We start from the raw sequence: 9,450 nt of genomic DNA, 5'->3' as shown, positions 1-9,450 counted from the left end.
CTTTAATCCTAGCACTCGGGAGGCAGAGGTAGACGGATCGCTGTGAGTTCGAGGCCAGCCTGGGCTACCAAGTGAGCTCCAGGAAAGGCAAAGCTACAGAGAGAAACCCTGTCTTGAAAAACCAAAAAAAAAAAAAAAAAAAAAACAAAAAACAAAAACAAAAAAAACAACCAACCAACCAACCAAACAAACAAAAAACTAAAGCTTCCCACTTAGAGAAAGTAAAATTCTTTTGACCAAGGAATCTTTGGACAGGTTTTATTCTGACATGTTTCAGGACCTGGAAACAAGATTAAATTCAAGCCAGGCATGGTGACACATACCTTTAATCCCATCACTAAGATGGTAGGTGGCATTTCTGTGAGTTCAAGTCAGCCTGGTCTACATAGATAGTTTCAGGCCAGCCAGGGCTATACAGTAAGACCCTGTCTCAAAACAACAACAACAAAATTATGTTTGCATTTCAATACCGGCAGAAATCACTCAGTCTAGAAAACATTCTCTTGCCAGAAAGGGATTATTTTTTTCTTCTGATATTTTACTTCTAAGTGTTAAAGTTATTGCCAGAAATGTTCATTACTTTTACATTCTATTACAAATGAGATATTGTCTCAGCTGTACAATTGGTAGTAAATATTTGTATTTATCCTCAAAAAACTCATTTCTTTTGTTATTTGGAAATAGTAAGATCATTTACAGCCTTCAAAAATATGAAGAATGTTTCCGTCTGTTTTCTATTACTGTAACACAATACTAGAGATCAAGTGTATAAAATAACAGAGTATGGGGTCTAGAGTGATGGCTCCGAGGGCCCGAGCTGGATTCCGAGCACTCACATCAGTCAGCTCACAACTGTGTGCATCCAGTTCCAGGGGATCTGCTGCTTCCGGCCTCCTTGGACACTTGCACTCACATGCACATGCCCACACATAGACACATACAGATACACATAGACACACACAACTGAAAATAAAATCTTTTTAAAATACAGGGCTGTTTAGTTCACAGAAGGCTGGGCTACCCAAAAGTGGGCTGCCAGCATCTATCTTCTGGGAGTTTGATGAGGGCCCCATTCTGTACCAGAACATGACAGATGGCATCACACGGTGAAACAGAGCACGCATAGGCCAGAGAAAGCCAGCTTTCATAGCAAAGCTAATCCCATGCCAACTCACTAACCTATGGCTCTGTGAACCCAAGAATGTATTTAACCGATTGGTGGAATCCCAGCCTTCAGCAGTCAATCATCTCCCTAAGGCCCCACCTCAAAATGCCACTAAAATATAAATTTGAGAACTAAGTTTCTAATACAAAAATTTAAAGGAGACATTCAAACTATAGCAAATATATAATATTATATATAACATAAAGTTATATATATATATAATATTTAGAACAGAGTTTGAAACAGTAACTTCTCTGTTTCTTTGGGGGGGGTCTTCTTCAAGTTTGGTAATTTTACCTAACAATGGCTCTACCTGGTATTCAGAAGTAGCTAGGTCTGAAAGTCACTCTTCTCTGTCAGGAGACTCACTTCTGTAGTTAGGTATGGAATGTCCCTGGCTGCTCCTGTGTTGAAGGTGAGTTCCCTAGCCACTGGTACTGTTGGCTACTTGATCTTTGTCATCAAATAGAGTTCTACCCAGTGTTTGCTACTCAAAGGGCCTCTAGGTTTTTTGTTTTACAGTCCTGGGGATTGCTGCTCCTGACTTTCCAAATTAGAAGTGCCAGAAGTCTATATTTCTGTAATTTTTTCTCTTTTCTGCTTTCAAGATATGCTGATTTTTAAATAACACTTTATAAAGTGTGCTCAATAATAACAGACCTATGCTACTAATTTTCTGTTTTCCAAGCACTATTTTTAAGTCTAGAAACCAATTAAGTTCATTATCTGCCTTCCAAGCTGTACCATGTGACAGCCTGGCCAATTGTTTTTCAACCACATAATGTGGGGCCCAGCCTTCCAATTCCTGAGAAGTAAATTTACTGCCTGTCACATGATTGGTAAGGTTGCTCCCATTACAGGAGCTTGAGTTGGAAGCCTGATTTCCAGGACGGTAGTGTTGAGGGGTAGAGACTTTAGGATTGGGCTTGTGGAGGGTGGTTAGGGCAAGGCACTGCTGCTACTCTAAGGATGGACGCATTAGGGCAGCTCTCCTGCAACTGAATCGGTGTCAGAGCACTTGTCCAGCATGCACCTGGCTCTTCCTGGATTAGGAACACACACACACACACACACACACACACACACACACACACACACACACACACAAACACACACAGGGGCAGGGGCAGACACTAGGTTGTTACAAGGGATGCACGTTCCTGGAATCCCTGTCTGCCCTGCCTAGCTCACCCCTCCCCAACGCTGCTCTACGACTGTGATGCCATGCACCATGAGGCCTTCATCAGAGTCAAGCAGATGTCCCTATTATACTCTTTCGAGTCTCAAACTGAAAAAGGGTCATGCTTTCTTTAGAAAGTATCCAGCCCCACTTTATTACAGTGAAGGAAAATGGGTGGAGACGGCCTCTAAGTCAAAGCTGTTGGTGTATTTTGGGTACTGTTGTGGGCTGTCTTTTTTTTTTTTCCTTTCCTGACAGGTATAGCCTCTCAACTTTAGAATACCACTGTCTGTATCAAACAGAATAAGCTGTGTGGTGCCGATGTGACAAATTACTCTGGATTCAGCGATTTCACATGACTAAGATGTTTCCCTTGCTTATGCTGTGTGTCCATGACAGTCAGGGATTAGGTTTATGGCAGCATGTACTGCCTTAACATTTCTGGGTTTAATGGCAGCAGAGGAGAGGAATTGTTGAAACTGACAACTCAGGGGGAGGGCCATGAGCCAGAGCTGTGTCTCAAACAGCACTAATCACACCTGCGGGGCTGTCTCCATGTTAAGGTGTGGTCCTTAGGCAGTGCTGCTTTTGAAAGGTGATTGGATTGGACAAACAAGGACTTTGAATTAATCAATTGATAGCCTGTGTGTGTGTGTGTGTGTGTGTGCGCGTGCGTGCGTGCGTGCACACGTGCCACATATGTGAAGGTACCTGTGGAGACCAGAAGAGGGAGTCAGATCCCATGGAGCTGGAGTTGCAGGTAGCTGTGAGCCAGCTGATGTGGGTGCTAGGAACTGAACTCAGGTCCTCTGCAAGAACAGCAAGCTTCTGCAGCCCTCATTTTATACACACTAACTGATTTCTTTATTGCATTTCCATATTGTCCCCTCTACTGGGGACTACCTTCGGTTCTGTCTCACTGCCTTCAGCCCCTTAGTCTACCTCCTACCCCAGTATTGCTTCTCCTACTTCTACATTACACGTGCTCTATTATTCTCCCCAGAAGGCCTTTAAATCTTTTCTTAGGGAGTGGGAACATGGCTCAGTAAACAAAGCTCTTGCTACTCAAGCCCGACAGCCTGAGTTTGATCTCTGGAGCCTGTAGTTTCATGTATGCAGGTCTTAAGGTGAAAAGGGAGACTGAGACAGGAGGATTACCTAGGAGCTAGTGGGCCAGCTAGCCTGGAGTATAGAGTGATCAGAAACAAGAGTGATCTGGTCTCTTTGCCTAGGTGCAAGCTGAGAACAGACTCCTGAAAGTTGCCTTCTGATTTCTAGACATGTGCCATGGCACACACAGACACAGACACAGACACAGACACAGACACACACACACACACACACACACACACACACACACAAATATACATACATACATAAATACATAATAAATAAAAGATACCCCCTTTTATCACCTCTCATGTCCCCTTTCTCCTTTCTTGGCCTCTACACACAAACACATCAATATAAAAAATGAGAAGCTCGGATCTGTATATGAGAGAGAACACGTGACCTTAATTTTTCTGGGCCTGTGTTACTCTGAGTGTTTTCCAGTTGATAACAGCACTGGGGTTGTGGAAACTCGGAGGTGTGCCTTGGTGGTGGTAGGTCACCAGGGCTATAACTTGGAAGGGTGTGTCTCCTCTCGGGACCTTTCTCTTCTTCCTCCTTTTTGTCTTCTTTCTTCTTTTCTTCTGTCTTCTCCTCTTAGTTGCCCTACAATTGTGCCATTTTGTCTTCTAGTATATTCTCTCTACTGTGATGTTTTAGCTCACCTCAGCCCCAGAGCAGTACCAGCCTACCATGACTGGCATCTTTGATGCCGTAAGCCAAAACAAACCTTTCTCCTTTAAATTGAGTTTTGTAGCTACTGTGCCACAGCAACAAAAAGTGACTAACATAGTATTAAAAAGGAAAAGATGCTCATTATATATAATGAAATTAATCTATATTTATATATTATATAAAATTGCATATAATGAAAATAATATATAATTATATATAATGAAAATAATACTCCATAATAATGGTAAATATATTTATGTCCTTTTTTCTATGAATATGTTTCCAGCACCTCATTTTTCTAAGTTGCAAATAAATTCTGTGCTAGGTTATCACTTCCTTACTGCTCAACATTAAGGTGGTTCTGATTTTTTCCCACATGTGACATCTGTGATGTGTATAAATTCTTATATCCTCAGGGTCACAAATCGATTTTTATAGTTCTGATCTTACTTCATAGTGGTTCTTTGGGGGCCAGAAGGTCGAAGGCTAGAAGTTCTCTTAAACATCCTGGTGTGTGATGATTATGCTAAGCATTTATATATACACTTCTCTTTGGATCAAATTTTCACTTGCTTTGGGTAGCTATTGATGAGTGGAATTTCTTGGCCATATGGTAAATTTATATTTAACTTTTGCGAAGCTGATGAACTTTTAAAAAGTGACTATAACATTTTTTATATTCCCATCTAGCAATGTGTGAAGGTTTTCATTTCTCCACATTCTTAACATTTGTGTACATACAAAATCAGTAGCTTTGTGGGCTGAAGAGATGGCACATTGGTTAAGAGCCCATATTGTTCTTGCAGAGGACCTGAGTTTGATTCCCAGAGCCCATATTAGGCAACTCACAGCTGCCTATAACTCCAGCTCCTGAGGATCTGACATCTCTGTCTTCCTCAGAGGTGTGCACGCGCGCGCACACACACACACACACACACACACACACACACACACACACGATAATAATTAAAATATGATTATAGATTTATATAATCAGTACCTTGTTCTGAATGACTTTGTTTTATGAAACAATAGTTGGTTCTATTTTGAGGGCAAATGACCAGATATCTTATTTGTGCAAATAAACAGCTATCATCTGTCTGTCACAAATCATGGCACAGATTCATCTTTTAACCTATTCATACAAATACAATTCTATCACCTGTGTGCTTTCTGAAGTAAATCAGGAACATATGGGGTCATGGCATAACAAACACATGTCAGAAAAGCAGGACCATGAGTTCATTGAACACATTAGACTGCCTCATGACGCTGCCTCCTCTCATGCCAGATCAGGAAGTACACCTCTCAGGGTTCATAACAATACCTGGATCTGTCAGCAGACCATCCAGTACATACAGGTGGGATCATGGGTGAGGGACTCTCAGTTCTGTTTCCAAGACTATGCTCAAGACGAGTAGTAATTTTAAATATATTTCATGTGTATATTTATGCATCTTTGGTGAAATATAAATTACATTTTTTTTTCACTTTTAAATTTGGTTGCCTTGTTTTTTAGTTGTATAAATTCTTGCATGGTCTATATAAAAACCATTTATCAGCTTGGCGTGGTGTCAAATGCCTTTAATCTGAGTACTTGGGAGGCAGAGGCAGAGGCAGAGGCAGGCAGATCTCTGAGTTTGAGGCCAGCCTGGTCTACAGGCCAAGTTCCAGGCCAGCATGGTCTACATAGTGAGTTCCAGGTCTATGGTGATATTTTATTTGTACTGAAATGTGATTTTAATTTTATGTTAATAAATAAAGTTGCCCTGGGGTCAGAGCTATTAGAGCCATAGCAAGAGCATGGTGGTTAGAAGAGCTAGGTAGATTTCTGTGTGTTCAGGGATACAGCCAGTATTGGAGACATACGCCTTTAAGACCTGGAGGGCGGTACTTACAGGTAGTGATGAGGCAGTCATGTGGTTGGGGTTACAACCAATGAGAAGGCAGAACAGAAAGACTATTTAAACACAGACAAACAGGAAGTAGCTCTCTCTCGGGGAAGTTAGGAGCACTGCAGGAGGTAAGATTTTATGTCTGAGCTCTGACCTCTCGGCTTTCTCTTTTACATTGGCTCTGTGTTTCTTACTTTAATAAGACGATTGGTTACATCTACACAGGTCAGCCAGTGCTACCGAGAGAAACTCTGGAAAAACCAGAACAACACAAACTAAAACCAAAATGATTTCTTATGTGAAATTCTAAGATTTTTTTGTTTATTTTTATCCTTTAATCTGTTTTCTGATGTACAGCTTCCCAGACATTTGGAATATTGAGTGATGTGATGATGTGCTAATGGGGTGAGTGGTTGGCTCAGGGTCTCTATGGAGTCTCAAGAGGAAGAAAGATCCAAACATGATTTGAAATTTTAGCCCCTCCTCTCAACCTCTGAGGAAGGGAAGCCAATGGTTTAGTTATTCACAGCAATGTAATGAATCTTTCATAGAAACTCTTCAGAATCCTATCCAGGGAGCTTCCAGATAGTGAATGTGTGTTGGCTCCTAGAGTGTGGCTTGTCTGCAGAGGCCATGGAAGGTCCATGCTCCTTCCCAGTCCATTTGCATGTCCACTTGGCTGTACATCTGCATCCTTTCAGACATCTGATATAATAAACCCCTTGAACCTGAGGGATCAATAGGGTCATGGAAACCATATTTATAAACCATCAGGCAGAAGTTCAGGCCTCAGCCTGGAGCTTGTCATTGACATTGGAGTAGTGGCACCCAGTCCTTGACCTGTGGCATCTAATGCCATTTCCAAATCGATTTCATCAGAATTAAAATGAATTAAAAGGCCTCAGTGTCTTTTGGGAAATTGTGGCAAAATCATTTTGCTGTGTATAAAAACCCCCAAATATTTCAGTGACCAGAGGTAAGGTGGTCCTGAATTGAGAGTGTGGGTAGACGAAACACTTTGGTTTGTTCATTTGCTATTTGTTGTTTGTTCATTCATTCATTCATTCATTCATTCATTCATTCATTCATTTATTTATTTTGGCACTGGGGATTGGATCCAGGGTCTTTCACAAGGCAAATTCTTCCTCTATATTTGGAATCAGAAATGTTATTTGTAGATGTTTGAGTGTTATTTATTTATTTATTTTATTACAGTGGAATACAATAGGATAAAGTAAAGTAGGCGAGGCTGTTAAGAAAAACTTGAATGTCTTAAAATCCCCAAGTTTGTTTTCTCATTCACATAGGTTTGGCTGCAGGTTCAGGTGGCTCTCTAGTGGAGCTGTCATCCACATGTCACTTCAGTGGCCAACACTGTTTGCAAGGTGTGTTTCAAAAGGTGTCAACGGGCAATTAAACAGTCCCGCCCAGATATGGGAAACATCCTTTTCCCTAGTATTTCATTGGTCAGATGAATCACATGTCTACGCTCAATGACAGTGAGAAAGGAAGAGAAAGCTGTTCATGTGTCTGATGGAGAAAAACAAGGGTTAGTGGTGAGCAGCACCAGCGTTCCTGTGTACAACACACACACACACACACACACACACACACACACACGCACACGCACACGCACACGCACACGCACACGCACACGCACATGCACATATACTTCATTCTGTTGGCCCAAATTGTCTGTTGGTAGACATTTGCGCTGTTTCTATCTTTTGACTGTGATGAAAACGTTACAAAACATGGGTGCAAAAATAGGTCTTTGAGGCCCTGCCTTCAGTTTTAGGTGTATATTGAGAAAGAAATGGAATGCTGGGTTCTATAATTACAAGACTTTGAATATAACCACACTGTTTCCATGAAGCTGTACTGTTTACATCATGGCCAGCATTAAGCAAGTGTTTCAACTTTTTCACATCTTTATCATTACTGCTATTGTCCCCCCCCCACCCCCACCCCCGTTTTTGGTTTCTTGAGACAAGATTGCTCTGTGTAACAGCTCCGGATGTCCTGGAACTTGCTTTGTATTCCAGGCTGTTCTTAAACTCATAGAGATCCACCTGTCTCTGCCTCCTGAACGCTGAGATTAAAGGCATGTGTCACCACCACCCAGCAGTTATTTTCCATCCTACCCTAAAGGTTATAGTGTATGGCCTCACGGTGATTTTGATTTATGTTTTCATGGGGCTTCTCTCTATGAGCCAGTTCCTCATAATGAAAACCTATCTATGTGCATTGTAGGTTGCTGTTTCCTCTGATAAACTATGTTGCCAAATAATTATCAAGATGAGTACCAAGGCCATTCAATGGGAAAAGGACAGTCTTCCCAATGAATGGTTTTGAGACATTTTGTATGCAACATCCACAAAAGAGAAGCCCCATGATCTGCTGTTTGCAAGCCAGGGGCACGGGGAAGCTAATGATATGTCGCCAGTCTAAGTCAGTAATGGCAGGAGACAGATGTTCTTTTTCTAATAAAACAACAAATATGAAAAGATAATTAATAAAATAAGTTGAGTTTGGCCAAGTGTGGTGCTATATACTGTAATTCTAGACCTTGGGAGTCTGAGGCAGAAACAGCTGTATCCTGAACTCAAAATCAGAGTGCTCTGTGTGGTAAGATCTCCTGTCCTAAAAATGAGGTGTCCTTGGTGGCTTTGTTTTCCTTATGTTTTATTCTACTGGAATCACAGTAAACTAGATAACGCTACACATTGGTAAAACCACCTTCTTCTTCTTCTTCTTCTTCTTCTTCTTCTTCTTCTTCTTCTTCTTCTTCTTCTTCTTCTTCTTCTTCTTCTTCTTCTTCTTCTCCTTCTCCTTCTCCTTCTCCTTCTCCTTCTCCTTCTCCTTCTCCTTCTCCTTCTCCTTCTCCTTCTCCTTCTCCTTCTCCTTCTCCTTCTCCTCCTCCTCCTCCTCCTCCTCCTCCTCCTCCTCCTCCTCCTCCTCTTCCTCCTCCTCCTCCTCCTCTTCCTTCTAAAAGTTTTATTTATTTATTATGTTATGTATACAGTGTTCTGTCTGCATGTATACCTGCATGCCAGAAGAGGGCAGCACCAGGTCTCATTATAGATGGTTGTAAGCTACCATGTGGTTGCTAGGAATTGAACTTAGGACCTCTGAAAGAGCAGTCAGTCCTCTTAAACCTTTGAACCATCTCTCCAGCCTCCTTTCCTGGAAACACTTCTACAGACATATCCAGAAAGGATGTTTTTACCAGCTACTTGATCATCCCTTAGCCCAAGGTAGCACATCACTATTCCACCACCTTATTAGTCAGCCTTCTGTCAGGGGAAATAAATATCTGAGATAATCAACTTTAAAGGGGGAAAGACAGATTTTAGTTCACAGCTTCAAAGACTTCAGTCCATGCTCCCTTTGCTCTGTTGCTTTGAGCCTGTGGCATGGAACTG

The sequence above is a fragment of the Peromyscus maniculatus genome, chromosome 4 (assembly GCF_049852395.1).
Source record: "Peromyscus maniculatus bairdii isolate BWxNUB_F1_BW_parent chromosome 4, HU_Pman_BW_mat_3.1, whole genome shotgun sequence".
NCBI lineage: Eukaryota > Metazoa > Chordata > Mammalia > Rodentia > Cricetidae > Peromyscus > Peromyscus maniculatus.
Note: the sequence above shows the minus strand (reverse complement) of the source record.